This window comes from Nicotiana tabacum, chromosome 20 (assembly GCF_000715075.1).
Source record: "Nicotiana tabacum cultivar K326 chromosome 20, ASM71507v2, whole genome shotgun sequence".
Lineage (NCBI taxonomy): Eukaryota > Viridiplantae > Streptophyta > Magnoliopsida > Solanales > Solanaceae > Nicotiana > Nicotiana tabacum.
Window position 1 is genome coordinate 12,535,588 of NC_134099.1, and position 16,244 is coordinate 12,551,831.

At 35.2% G+C, this 16,244-nt stretch overlaps 1 non-coding gene across 1 annotated transcript; it reads right to left on the minus strand.

The window, feature by feature from the left end:
* Nucleotides 1-14,830: 14,830 nt before the first annotated feature.
* On the minus strand, nt 14,831-14,937 carry LOC142175009 (small nucleolar RNA R71). The gene has a single exon (XR_012704206.1). It is a non-coding gene; the product is annotated as a small nucleolar RNA R71 (small nucleolar RNA).
* Between the last annotated feature and the right edge of the window lie 1,307 nt (nt 14,938-16,244).

The following is a 16,244-nucleotide window of genomic DNA, read 5'->3' on the forward strand; positions in this document are numbered from 1 at the left end:
TAAATCATGTTTGAATCATTCTTATGCTATTTAACTGTTTAAAAGGACGAATTGGGTTAGACTGGCTGGCCTTGTCTTCACGAGAGGTGCCATCACAACCGGGTTCGGGGTTAGGGTCGTGATATTTTTATAACTTGGATCATCTAATTCCATCCTTAGAAAAGCTTTCTCAAATTTCTCAACATGTTCCAACATCTTATATGTAGAATTTCATCTCGTATCAAAATCAAGACAAACAAGATGTTTATAAGAAATCTTCTCTTTTTCTACACATTTCTTGAATAAACTATACTTAGCAGGAGAAGACCGTACATATCTAATTGCATTTCGAATTCAAATTATGGACTTATCTTGCTCAACTAAGCCTTCTTTCACAATTAAATTAACAATGTGGGCAGTACATCTAACATGCATGTATTTATTTTCTAAAATTGAATCTTTTCACTTTACACACTTCATCAAGTAATCAAGACAAGTATCGTTTGAGCTTGCATTATCTACTGTCACTGTGAAAAAACTTTCAATTCCCCAATTAATTAGACATTCCTCAATAGAACTGCCAATAATCCGTCCAGCATGGCTCTCAATGAGCTGAAAGTTTAAAATTCTCTTTTGGTACAACCAATCATTGTCAATCCACATATAATTAATATTTTGAATTGATGTCCAAGTGTCTGTGGTAAGGCACAAACGTTGCTTTTCAATTAAATTTTTCAATTCGACTTTCTCTTTTACGTATAGCTCCAAACAATCTCTTACAACTGTATTTCTCGAAGGGATTATAAATCTAGGTTCAAGTGCTTTATTGTATCTTTGAGAACCTTCCCCTTCTACAATCTTAAAGGGCAACTCATCAATAATAATCATCGCAGCCAATGCGTTTCTAACTTCTTCTATGTAAGTGGTTTTGATTTGCTAGTTTCTTTACCATCACCCTTTTCACCTTTGGTGGTGAAATCAGTTAGAGATTTTTTATTTTTCTCTCTTTTATAAGGATATAATTTGCACCGATCCATATGGCTCCACATGCCTGAAGTGCCATAACTCCCTGAAAAGATTTAACAGGTTCACTTTCTTCTATCTTAGTAAGGTGATGCCAAACCTCTGACCCTTAATCACTATTTTTCTTTTGAGGGGCTTTTCGGTTAGTTCTTTTTCATTTTTGAAGTGGTCGAGGAGGTATACCTGTCTTTGGTTCTGTTCTAATATCCTCTGTTCTTCCCTGATTATGTCCATTAGCTTGAAAATTTTGACTCTTGCCCATAGCATTTGATTGATCCATGGATATAACCTGTTAAAACAAATAAAAATGAAAATCATTAGTGATTAAAGAAAGACAAAAATATTTGATAATTCTCGAAGAATAGTTTAAATAAGAAAAATTTTAAAAATTGTTTACTTATGAAGAATGTATTAAATGAATACTGAAAATATGAATGTTAAACTTAATGTTTATGAATTATGTGATATCACATTCTTGCTTAGTTATTTGGCACAAACATCTCTCTAGGTATTATATGAACTTAGTGAACTGTCACAGCATACAAATACTATGATTCAATGTATTAATATTTGCTGGAAACAATATGATATATGCCTTTTCAAATTTGGCTTTATTTATCAATTGTAGTTCTTCTAAGTTGTAGTTTATCATCATATATAAATAAAACAAAGAGAATAGTTTACTATCATGTATGCTTCAAAAAAAAACTACGAGAATAGCTTCAATATCAAATTGGGAAAAGAAGAATAGAAAACATACCTAGTGTGTGGAACGTGGGGGTTGAGGTTATTTTGTTTCAATAGCAGCAGCCAATGGAGAAACTCAAATACTGAAAATATGAATGTTAAACTTAATGTTTATGAATTATGTGATATCACATTCTTGCTTAGTTATTTGGCACAAACATCTCTCTAGGTATTATATGAACCTAGTGAACTGTCATAGCATATAAATACTATGATTCAATGTAATAATATTTGCTGGAAACAAGATGTTATATGCCTTTTCAATTTTGGCTTTATTTATCAATTGTAGTTCTTCTAAGTTGTAGTTTACCATCATATATAAACAAAACTAAGAGAATAGTTTACTATCATGTATGCTTCCAAAAAGAAAACTACGAGAATATCTTCAATATCAAATTGGGAAAAGAAGAATAGAAAACATACCTTAGTGTGTGGAACGTGGGGGTTGAGGTTATTTTGTTTCAATAACAGCAGCCAATGGAGAAACTCAAATAATAGGGCAGCAATCAATGTATAAAATATATTTATTATTTCAATAGTAATAGGGTTAAAGGTAGATTTGACGTATGGGTATCTTAGTTAATTATTTTCATCAAAATCCACCCAAAGTCCAAGGCCCAAGGTAAATATTTAATTTCTTCAATTTTAGACTTAACATATAAATATACTTTATACATATAATAAAATAATGGTTCGGTTCGGTATTTTTTCGGTATTTTTTGTAAAATAAAAAAACCTACCCTAATATTCGGTACGGTTATAATTTTTTATTGAAACCTACGGTTTTACTTAAAAACACCTAATAATCGCTTCGGTTCGGTCGGTTTTTAGAATTATTTTGACACCCCTAAATATCAGCATAAGTCTTAGCTAGCCTTGGCTAGACTAATCATCACCTATTATGGAACTAGTATTGCTAAAAACAAAAACTCATTCATTTGAAAAAGTATTCAAAAGGGATGGAAATTATGCTCAAAGGTTATTACATGGTCACCCCACTATCATACCTATATGAACATATGGGAGGCCAATTAGATTCCTAATCTAGGAAATCTTAGAAATGTTGTGGAAGGTCCCCTCTCGATTATTGATTATTCCCTAAAAATAAAGGACACCTTTGATGGAAAAAATGGAACTTCAATGAGTTATAGCTAAATATCCCTAATGACATTAAAAGAAAACATCTCTAAAGTAAGAATTCGATTAAAGGGATCAACTAGTGATATTCCGACATGGTCACTAACTACAAAAGGTTTTTTCATGACCAAGTCTTGCTATAATATTATAGAACCCCCTCCGGACAATCAATTAGACTTCAAATGAATTTGGGATCTAAGTTGTCCTAATAGGATTAAATTCTTTTTGTGGCAATGTCTTCACAATAGGTTACCATGAATAAAATATCCTGGCATGAATTGGTTTTAAACATTGATCCCAAGTGCCTATTTACAAATGCAAAGAAGAAGAATCCATAACCCATATTTTCTTTAATTGTAAAACCATCAAACACTTTTGGAATAGTCTTGGGTGGCAAAACTTCTATAAAGCACAAGGTGAAACTGGCTTCTTCAATTAAAACCTTTGACTACCCACTAAAGAACAATTTTATAAATTGGAATTCTTTCTTTCCATTTACCATCTGGTACATATGGTTAAATAGGAATAACAACAACCAAAGCAATACTGACAATCCTATAAATGGTGATCAAATTATTCAAAGGGCAACATAAATTAATCTCCTCACTGAACAAAGCCTCAACCCTCCACAAAAAATCCCCATCGGTAAGATGGCACAACCCACTAAGAGAATGGTTTAAATTAAATATAGATGCTAGTTTTACTAATAACAACCAAAAATGTGGCATGAGAGGTGTATTTAGGAATGCCAATGGAAAATAGGTGATTGGCTTTGCAAAATCTACCTATGCTAGCGGATCATTACAAGAAGAAATTAAAGCTCTCCTAGAGGGACTCCAAACAATACACGAATGGGGAATGTTCCTTCTAGAAATAGAGATAGACTCCATGGAGGTAATTCACTCTACACAACAAACCAACAAATTATATGATGATATTGTTAAAGAATGCAGGTTGTTAATGTACCAACAAAAGTAAGCTACCCTCAAGCACGTATTCCGGCAAGGGAATAATGTAGCTCATCAATTGGCAAAGAAGACAAAAGCTCAAACAAAGGGGAAAAGACATTTTGTTCAACCGCCTTCTTATGTAGAATCGTTTGTGGAAAATAAACTATAAGAACATTATGTTTTTGTTAAATTTCTATCTTGTGATTGTCACGACCCGAAAACCATTAGTCGTGGTGGCACCTAACCCAATCCATTAGGTAAGGCTAATAACTATCAAATTTCCAATAATGTTAATTAAACAAATAGATTATCGGGTTCTATTACATTCATAAGGACTGGTAGTGCAAATCATGAGCTTCTAAGAATAGAGTTTACAAAGCTGATATGAAAAAAGTATATCATCTGTTTGACAGATACATAAACAGAGTTTAAAAATTCTAAGGCTACCATGAACAAGAGGCAGCTACAGCAAGGACGCAGGTACATCTTCCAATTCAGCTCCCAGGAACACAGCAACATCGACATCCGAAGTCTGCACGCAATGTGCAAGAAGTGTAGTATAAGTATAACCGATCCCATGTACTCAATAAGTAATAACCCTAAACTTAGGCTGAAAGCAGTGATGAGCTGGAACATAGGCCAGGTCCAACACAAATATCAACAAGCAATTCATATAACATAGAGCATATAAATAGGGAAATAATTTCAGAGATAAAAATGTTCAGCTTTTGCACAGTTTTCTGAAAACAGTTTCGGTTTTAAAAAATATCAATGAAAATCCAATCCTTTATCGAAATCATCGAAAATTCACGAGATAGTTTGAAAACTATAATTTTTCCTGAAAGATCCTTTCCACAATAGTTAAACATGTTTCATTTAATTTCCAAATAAAAAGTGTGCAATACCACTCTATTCCCACATATCAATGTATGTAAAAAAATCACGAATGATGTGATACAACACAACATGAGAAAAATGCGTCTCTATGCATGTATGCCATATATGCAAGCCAATGTCATGTATCTGATCGATGAATCATGTACTTACACTCTCAGAGAACTCAACCTCACTGTATCATACCTTACACTCATCATACTCAACCACTCGGTACTGTATAAGGTCCATACGGCCCAGGAAAAATCCATCCCGGAATATATATGCATCACTAACTTTAAGTCACCCAGTACCGAGAAAAACATTGCCAATCCAACCTCATGGAGAAGATCCATCCCCAGGTATCAAGGGAAGATCCATCCCTGAATATTATATCAATGCTCAACCACTCGGTTCTGTATATAGCCCATACGGCCCAAGAAAGATCCATCATGGAATATATATATATATATATATATATATATATATATATATATATCACTAATCACTATTCTCCAGTACCGAGAAAACAGGCCAATCCAGCCTCATGGAGAAGATCCATCTCCATACCAAGGAAAAATCCATCCCTGAATCTAATCAACCGCGCTCACTGGGAGAGTGTTACAAACTCCGAAGGGGCTCGTACAGCCCAAGCGCTATCATAATCCAATGAAGGCATATATCAATAAACCGCTGCGGCATGCAGCCCGATCCCGTAACTGTCATTCATAATCAGGCTCTAGGCCTCACTCAGTTATCACTCTCCAGTCTCACACACACGAGCTCACAATGCCATGAACTAGCCCAAAACAATGATATGATATGCTAAATAATAATAACTGAGACAGAGACATGATATCATATGCATGAACAAGACTGAGTACAGAATATAAATTAAGGAAATGAGATGACAGCAAGAAATGGCCCCTCGGGTCTCAATAGTATCAGTATAAAGCCTAAACAGGATATCTAGCATGATGCACAACTCAATTAACTTATCATATGGTGAAAACACAGATATCAACAAAGCAGGTCCACTGTACAGTGTCCTAGAACAACAGAGTCGCCATTCACAGGGTGCATGCCCACATGCCTGTCACCTCAACAAAGATCACATAGCACGTAATTCAGGGTTTCATACCCTTAACACTAAGTTTAAAAGAGTTACTTATTTGAAATAAGCCGATTCCGACACTGAACAAGCCAAATAATGCTCCAAGAATGCCATCACGTGATTTCTGACCTCTGAATGGCTCGAAACTAATCAAAACAACTCAAATACATCAAACAATGCTAAAGGAACTAATCCCAGTCAAAAAGGGTCGAATCTTTAATCAAAAACCCAAAATCGGCCAAAAAGCCCAGCCTAGGCCCGCACCTCGGAACCTGCCAAAACTTATAAAATCCGTCAACCCATTCAATTACGAGTACAACCATACTAGTTTCACTAAAATCCGACTCCGATTCGGTGTACAAAACTCAAAAATTCATATTTGAAACTTTAGGCAAAAAACCCCAATTCCTCTTTCAATTCACCAACCAATTGCTAAAAATAAAGATAGATTCATGAAATATAACCAAAACTGAGTGTAGAACACTTGCCCTAATCGTTGTGATGAAAATTGCTCCAAAAATCGCCTCAATCCGAGTCTCATATATCAAAATATGAAGAAATAACCAAAACCTCGATTTTTTATAGATTCTGCCCAGCCGATTCCGCATTTGCGATCAAATTGTCGCATCTGCGACCACTGCATCTGTGGTAAAACTCCGCTCCTGCGAAAACAACTTGCCTAGAAATCCCCCCCCCCCCACCTGCGGTCTTAAGCTGCTTTTGCGCCCGCGCTTCTACGCTCATGAACTGCATCTGCGGTTGCGTAGGTGCGTCCAAGCACCTGCACCTGTGACCCTCATGCCCAGCTTCATTTCTCGGTCCTACAATAACACTGCCAGTTTTGCGGCTCTGCACCTTCGCCCAACACTCCGCAGGTGCGGTCACACCAGAACCAAAAAATCTTCAGCTATGCAACATGGAGTGAAAATGATCTGAAACTTACCCGAGCCCCTCGGGACCCCGTCCGAACATACTAACAAGTCTCAAAACATAACACAAACATACTCGAGGCTCAAAACACACATAACAACATTGAAACGATGAATCACACCTCAATTCGAAATCATTGAACTTTGAAACTTCAACTTTCATAATCGATGTCGAAATCTATCAAATCACGTTCGATTGACCTCAAATTTTGCACACAAGTCACATTTGACATTACAGACCTGCTCTAACTTTCGGAATCCAAATTCGACCCAGATATCAAAAAGTCCACTCTCGATCAAACTTTCCAAAATCTAACTTTTGCCATTTCAAGCCAAATTCCACTACGGACCTCCAAATCACGATCCTCCTATGATACACATATATTAAGTTATTGTGTAATTATCATAGTTACTATATCATTCGTGTCGTAGTGTGTTTGTATTTTCTAACACTTGTCCAGAGGTATTTAAAGTGGCGGGTCGAGGATCTTACTGGGTTTTATTTACATAAAACTCACTCTTTACCTGCATGTCTATGTAGATACTATCGGTGAAGATAGAGTTAATAGCTGACGAGTTCGCTAGAATTGATTCGGTTATTGAGGTGAGCCGCTGCATTGTTCGTGAAGGCTGCCAAGAGAGTCTTTATCATTTATTTCTTGATGTCATTTGTAATTCTCTTAGATGCTCCATGGTCTAGTGTAAAATTTGGACTAGAGTTTTAATTTAATATTTTGAGATACTAGTTGTTCATAATTAATTATCAAAATATTTGGATACTCATAATTAATCAAATATTGCAAATTAATGGTTAAAGCAAGAAAGTATGGTTCGCCTGGCAGGTGGTGTTATTTGGGCGCCACTCACGTCTAGGAGGTAATTTGGGATGTGACATGTATAGCCGCTGTAAAAATAATAGCCGGAAAAATATATAGAATTTGTATATTTTTTTATAAATATACATTTTGTATGTTATATACAAAAGTTATAGTACTAATTTTATTCACTTTTTCGACTACCAAATATAAATAGTTTCTGGCGCGGCTAAAAGTAATAATACCCATATTTTCTATGATGCTATTAGAGCAATGAATAGGGGTGAATTAGTCATGACGTCCCAATAAGAAACCTCCATAATGATTTCATTAAAATTTGAAGCATCATTATAAAGATCAGATCATTAGCTATACAAACTTCCTGAGGTCCGATATTTGTTTTCAGATGAATATGATGATGTCACAAGGCTAAACCAACCAATCAATTAACGAAAACAAATCGTTAATTACCCCTGATGTGTATTGATTAAGATTAATTCCCATGAACATTATCAATGGGAAAACGATAGTTTAGTCGTTGAAGTGACAATACAATACTCAAGAAATTACAAGTCAAACTATAGCTAATCCGATCTCTCAATACACCCCATGTTAATTATGCGAAACATATGGTAAATAATAACTCCAACATTAATTAATTAATTAACCACTTTCAATCGGAGTGGATTAAGACCTTAATTCATGGTACGTAAGCAAAAGCATAACATGCGTGCAAGTTAAAGTGAATTATTACTATAGACGCACAAACCACCACTATATGTAATCAGATAAAGTCTACAATAATTAAACAATTAACGTGATAACAACTCTACTAGTAATAATATACTACATTATTGTGATGGAGTAATAAGCACTCTTATATACTTAATTAAAGACTCCGAATTCGAATCTTAAATATGAAATTTCATTTGTTAGAAAACGCTTTACATACCAACGTTGATATCAAACACGAGCCGAAAAACTAAAAAAAAAAAAAACCTTAAATACTGCTGTTGGCGAAAAGCTATAGTACAAAGGCAATAGTGACTATAAGGACATGATTAATTATTAAAAATTCAAACTACAAAATAATGACGAGCTTATCCAATCAGAGCTCGATGATATCATGGTAAAAAATTGGAAGGAAAAAAAAAACAGATTTAAAAAAAAAAAAAAACTATATTTTGGGTTTGTTTTAGTGCGATGAGAAAGTGGTGACAAAGCACACAATGTGGTCCAACTGATTGTACCAAAAACTTGTCAAGTTCTTGATAGGACCTTGAAGCCTTTTAAAACAAAGAAAATTAGAAAGGGATGATTCCACTATTAGCAAGCTTCTATTTTGGTTATTCTAATATTTAATTAACCACATTTAATCTTCAATTTATTAAAATATATACTTTTACTTTAAAGAAGTTTGTAAGATGAAACAAGAATCCTCTCATTGTTTTCTCATACATATTGTGAAATCATATGTGAATTCAAAATTTTAATTGGATAGATTCAACGTTCGACATTCTTATTTGTATTAAACTAGCAGTAGTTTTAATCATAAATTTGGATTTAATATTGGGGTTTGAATGAACTGGTTATCAAAAAATTGCATCCCCTACTATACGAATCTCAATACTAGATATCGTACAATTTGCATCAACCACAATGTTGTGTCCCAAATAATGCTGTATTTTGTCCCGGGCCCGGGCCTTAGTGGGCCTAACGGGCCGGGCCTCGCGGCCCCGGGCTTCGTGGTCCCGGGCTCTGGCGGTCCCGGTCTTCGTGGGCCTAATGGGTGGAACTGGCCCGTGACGGGCCTAAGCCCACATGGTCCTGTGCTTAACGGGCCGGGCTTGTGGGCTTCGCGGGCCTAGCGGGGTTTTTTTTTTTTTTAAGACAATTTCTTGTAGTATCATGGCTATATTAAAAATATATATGTAGTATATATGTATATCTAATTATTAAAGTGCTTGACGAAAAAGAAAATAACAAAACAATAGTAAAACACTAAATTGTCATGCATAAATATCACTTCTTGAAGTATATTATATTGTATCTTATGTATATATATTCTCTTATATATTTTCTTGTAGTATATATATTGTATCTTATGTATATATATTCGCATAATATATTTTCTTTTAGTATATATATTGTATATTATGTATATATATTCGCATAATATATTGTCTTGTAGTATATATATTGTATATTATGTATATATTTTCGCATAATATATTTTCTTGTAGTATATTATATTGTATCTTATGTATATATATTCTCTTATATATTTTCTTGTAGTATATATATTGTATATTATGTATATATTGTAGCTTATAAATAATTCTAAGTATAGACAAAGAAATATTGCGAAAAGAAGCTCATGGGTAGAAGCAATAAATTTTATTACCAAAAAATGACATATCTTTCTTAGTCATCCTTCCCCCAATGGAATGAGCACAACAAGGTACTAATACCACCATTAGAAGGAAAAAACTAAGGAAGATGTGCCAAAATACAAGTTACATATTATTCTATGTATTATCTCTAACAAATCTCATAAATCCTTCAAGGTTCGGAGGAGGTTGCGTTGGTGGTGGTGGAAAAGAAGCTTGTTCATCACCACTTCCGGGCGAAGCCGAATCCTCCGCAAGTTCCGCTATCATTTCTTCATAAGCTTCATCTATCGCCGGTTGTGCTTCTGCAATTCCAAAGTTTCTTCTTTCCGAGCGGATCCAATCTCTAAACAATACTGATTTTTCCAAGCTATCCCTCATAGACGCTCTATGATCACCTATTTGCAGTCTTGCTTGACTGAAAGCGATCTCTAATGCAACAGTTGAAGCTTGAATTGATAAAATATCCCGAGCCATCCTTGCAAGAACAGGAAAATGTTTTTCCCTTGCCTTCCACCATTCCAAAAGATCAAAAGAGCCGTCTGGATTCTCCTTTTCAAGTCCCTGAGATAAATAAACTTGAAGCTCATTTAGATGTGAAGTTTCATCATAATTTTCACCTTGAGACCCCCTGAACTCCGTCCAAGATTTAAGAGCTTTTAAGCACGCAACTCTTTTAGAGGATTGTGAGCTAGACGAAGTAGGGGTTGGAATAGTTGGCCTAGCATGCTCTAAGGCAAGTTGATAAGCATTATAAATTGTTTGAGCGTTAATCTTAATTGAAGCTTTTGCATCTGCAAGTGTCGCAATTTCCTCATTTGAAAGATCTAAAGCCTTATAAATATTTGAATACCAAAAATGAGGACCTCCCAATTTCATTGTAGGATTTAGCATTGCAGCAAGACCATAAATAGGAGGGATAGGAAAAAAATATTTTTTAAACTTTTGTTTCATTTCATTTATAGCAAGTTCATAAATATCCCCACCCTCACTAAATTCAACAAACAAATCAGATAGTGCTGCAATATAAACTAAACAGTTTGAAATAGTAGGATAATATTGCCCAGAAAATGCATTTGTTGCAATTTGAAAATGTTCTAAAAAATCTAAAAGAATTTTAACATTAGTCCAATCTTGAGTGGTAAGCATTTCATCATCATCTTCACCACCTACCCGAGAATTAAACGTTGCATTAATTGGGTTTCTATATTCATATGCTACTACTAAACTTTCGTACATACAATTCCATCTAGTCGGGCAAGGTTTAGGAACCTTTCTTTCTCTAAGGCCATATTCATCACATTTTTTAAAATACTCTCTAAGTCTACTTCTACGGTTTGAATAAAAAAGCCAATTAAGAGCCATTCTAACCTTTTCAATTTCTATGTTTAATATTTGCATACCATCACCGACAATTAAATGATAAATATGACAAATACATCTAACATGGAAAATATTAGTAAATGCAGGATTTAGTGTTGTTGTAAGCATGCCTATAGCACTGGTGTTACTAGAAGCATTATCCATTGAAATTGCCATTATTTTATCGCTAAAGCAAAAATATCTACAAATATCTGCAACAGTGTTAGCTATAAACTTACCTGTGTGACGCGAATTAATTATTCTATATGCAATTATGCGTTTTTGCATTATCCATTCCTCATCTATCCAATGACTTGTAACAGTTAGGTAATCACAATCATTACCACTTCTACCAATATCAGTAGTAATAGAAATCCGATTAGGTATATGAGTAAATAAATATCGCAAATATTGTTCATATTCATGTTTGAATTTATAAATATCACCCTTAACTGTTGCGCGAGGCCACCCTTTATAAGTAGGATTAAACACTCTTCTAATATAATGAACCCAATTAGGATTAGAAGCAAAAGTATAAGGTAAGCACATAACAGTAATCATCTTTGCTAATTCTTCACGATCTCTATTTGGATCGTAATATAAAATACCTCCAGTGACATTGTTAATTCCTGGTTGAACTAGATTTGAACCTGTACTAGGGTTAACCGCAGAATCTACACTTGTCCCCTCTAGCTGCGCTTTCATTTGAAAAAATCTAGCCTTATCTCTAGGGTGTGTTTTTATGTGCCTAGTCAAACTACCTGTGCCGCTACGGTCTCCTACATATTTATGCGACATTAATTTCCCACAAGTTTTACACTTAGCCTTATTTTTTTCTCTTACTTGAGTAAAAAATTCCAAACTAATGATGTTTCTAGGCGTTTAGCAGGTTCTCTATTAAAAGTAGGAGTTTCTACAGGTGGGTCGACCGGTGCATCACTTGGGTTATTAAGAGGACTAGTAGGTGTATCATCTAAATCCGGTGCTTGAGTTTCATCATCATCCTCATTTTCCTCATTATTTTCTAAGATGGTTTCATTAGGATAAAGAGCATTCATAATTTTATCATCTAATCTATCACCTGGTGCAACATTATGATAAAATTCACTATCGGTAAATTGAAAACAAGGGTGATCACTATCAAGAATTACGGAAGGAGGAGGACGTCTAGGTTGGCGACTACTTTCAACTTGCTTATCTTTTCTAGGTCGGGGAGCCGGGGGAAGGGTAGTTGGTTGGCCACTACTTTCACCGATTTTATCTTTTCCTTTACCAAACATTTTTTTCAAAGTAAATGCCATATTAATTATAATTATGCAAATTAAACCACACAAAAATATATTCTAAAAAATGTAAGAGTTGAAACGAGTTTACCGGATTGCCGAACAACTTATTGAAAATTGAAAATCGTTGAACACTTGAAAACTTCAATTCAACAACTTCACAATTTTTCACGAAATTTCAACAATAAATTAAGTAATTGTAGTAGAGAGATTGAGAGAGATTGAGAGATATTGATGAATTGGTGAATAAAAATGAAAGAATGAGGGGGTATTTATAGTTGAGAAATGGGGAAAAGTGTAATTATATAAAGTTTGGGGGCCAAATGACCATTTTTTAAACTTAAAAACGGTCATATTTTCAGCCCAAACGGCTAGATTTTAAATATGGCAGTTGGAGAATTTTAATTTGTTTTTTTTTAAAAAAATAGCCGTTGGGCCCGCCAGGCCCGCCAGGACCGGCCCAGGCCCGCCTGACGGTCCCGGGCTAAACGGTCAACCATGAAGACCAGCCCGTGACGGGCTCAGGAGGCCCACCAAGACCGGCCCACCCAGGACCGGCCCACCAGGCCCACCAGGCCCGTTAGGACCGCGGGCTCGGTCCGGTCCGGTTCAGGTCAGGCCCACCGAGCAGCCCTAGACCCAAACAATGTGCTTAGGAATAGTGAAAATATCATTAAAGAGGATATTCTAATATATGATACTTCTATGCAAATTCTGAGAGAGTAGAGTCATATCTGTGTTATTTTTTGTGTGAATTGCGGGAGTTCACCCCGCTTTTGTAGTGAAAATATGCTCATTACGTGTTTCTTATGTGTAGGAACAAACTTGCGCGCAAAAGGATCAAATGGGAGAAAAAATGGTGAAAAAAGAGCTGAAGAGAAAAATCTCGGACAGCGAAGCGAGGTTCACTTTGCCAGACCGGGACCGGAGCAGAAGAAACAAAAAAAGTCAGGATAGCGAAGCGAGGTGCACTTCGCCAGACCGGGACTGGAGCAGAAAAAATCAGCTTTTCCAATCCAAATTAGGAGAAGCCTAATTCGCCTCAACTAAACTCTAAACCATATAAATATGAGAGTTAGCCACTTTTTGAAAGGAGAGAAGACTTTGGAGAGGAAAGAACACGCTTGGAGCAAGGAGAAGGATTCAACTTCATGTTTTTTCCTCTTTCTTCCTATTTTCCATTGCTATGAATTCTAGTCTTGTATTTGTGCAAACAACTATAAGTAGCTAAATTCTCATCTGGAGTTTGATGGAACCTATTGAAGGATGATTTTTTCACTGCGTTTATAAATTTGCCATTTACTTTTCTCTATTTGTTCAACTATATTATTATTATTGTTGGTTGAAGCATCCTCAATTGACTGTACCTATTTAGTATGTACTGCTCGAGAGAGAGTATGCATTTAGGTAGTTGTTGAACAACACCACTCCTAACGTATTTGAGAGATAAATACGGAGGATTTAAAGGCGGTATTAGAGATAACAAAACCTTGGTGCGATCGTAATGAGTGGTGAATTAGTACCAGCTAGCATAGTTCGAGAGAATACGTCTAGTGTTTTGGTGCCGTTGCCGTAGAATTAATGGTATTATTAATTACAGCAAGAAGAATTGAAAGGATTCTTAGTTTGGTCAACTTTCTTGACTTTAGTTTCATTACATTGAAACTCTAACGTTTGTAGTGTTCTGTGTTACATGTGTATGCCTTGAAACTCCTCAAGAACTGGTGAATTGTACGAAGCATTACCGGACCCTGAGAAAGCTTTCAAGGCACTAAATCGAGCAAACAAGAAAGACAAATGATAACAGAACTCAACAGAATGAATCAAACAAGATTTGGGGGACGTCATAGACAATCAAAACAAGAGAAACAATGCGAATGACCCGAACAATCAGGGTGTGGCATCTCTTGTGCCAGAAGCAGCTTTGTATGATTGGGCATAACCCACCGCTGAAAATCTGGCAACTGCAATTGCAATCCCTCAGATACAAGCGGAATCATTTCAAATAACAAACAACATGCTACATTTGTTGCGAACAAGGGACTGTTCTCGGGGTCTTACATTGAATATCCACAGTAGCATCTAAAAAAATTCCTGTCAATTTGTGTCATGCAAAGGCAACTGAACGTGACACCGGATATAATAAGGTTGTTGTTGTTTTCATTCTCAGTGACGGGAGAATTAGTCAAGCACTTTTTGAACAAATTCTACCCACCAATAAGACTGCCAAGCAAGTTGATGAGATATTAAGCTTCAGACAGAAACCAGCTGAAACATTGCAAGAGACGTGGGAGAGATTCAAAAGTATACTATTTAAGTGTTCACACCATGGCATTCCGGATCAGATGTTGGGACAGAGGTTTTTACATAGGATTGGCAGACAACTTGAAAGCCAATGTTGATGCTTCAGTAGGTGGAGCATTTATGAATCAGTTTGATTATATTATCATGGGACTTTGTTGACTGTTATTTTAAATCAAATGTCCTATACCCTTAAGCTATTTTATATTCCTTGATAGTTTCCTCTGTTTGTTCTCCCTTCAGATTCCTCTAGTGTTCTATTGTGACCTTTATGCCTACCACACTAATCCTGTTTTAGTGAAATCTATTATCATATTCTTGAAGCTTGTTGTCTTATGATTTAACTAAGATGGATGTAAATGCTCTAGGCCTAATAATATATTACTCATTTGAAGCATGATAAAGTTTAATAAGATACTTTCTTTCTTCCCATAAATGTATAGTGATATGATATAGTCCTTGAGTTATTACTGTGAAAATCTTGTGGTTGTATTCACTGTTAAGCATATCTGTGAGTCTCGTTTATGTGACATAGTTTCATTAGGGTAACTAGGTTAATTGTCTAATAACTTCAACTATTATCTTTGTGTGTATTTCATTATTGTCAAGACATCTACCATGAATTAAGTTATGTCCATATTTATTGTTGGATTTAAATTTTTAATATGGAGTATCTCATGTCCGAGCATCATTCATAATTGATTGATTTAATTTAATGGAGTGAAATTCTATTCCAAATGAAGATCAAATTACTATGGGACCAATGTATTAGTTATGATGTCTGAGTCCACCCTCATCTCTTTGTGCACTTCTATAGTTTTGTTGATTGCTTGACTAAGTTAATGACTTATATGTAAGTATATATTGATATTAGTTAGACTTCTCTAAGGTTGTCTTTTACTGAGTTTAAGTCAAGGAAAATATTGAACTGCCCTTAAATTGTGATAATGCATTTGCCCATCTAAAATACTGAAGTTGAGTTTCTCCTCACACCTAGAGTCTAATTCTGAGTACATCTAGCATACCCCATTCTATCTGATGATATTTATATCTATTGGGCCTCACATAATGGCTCTAACAGTAACTTATCATGACTTAATCTTTGTTCAGCCTTTTTTATGTATGTTAGTGATCCTAAGTTATCCAATGATTCTGTTTGATTAACTACATGTATGCTTACCTTGTTTTGTTAAACTCCAATCCTAGTTGTGATGAGGATACCTGTAAGAGTTCTGAATGTGATCTCTATCCTTAACTTTCGTCAATACTCATTAGTGCTCTGATCAATTGATAGTTTGTGCTTTATAACTAAGATTAATAATCTGGTATCATTTTGAAGCT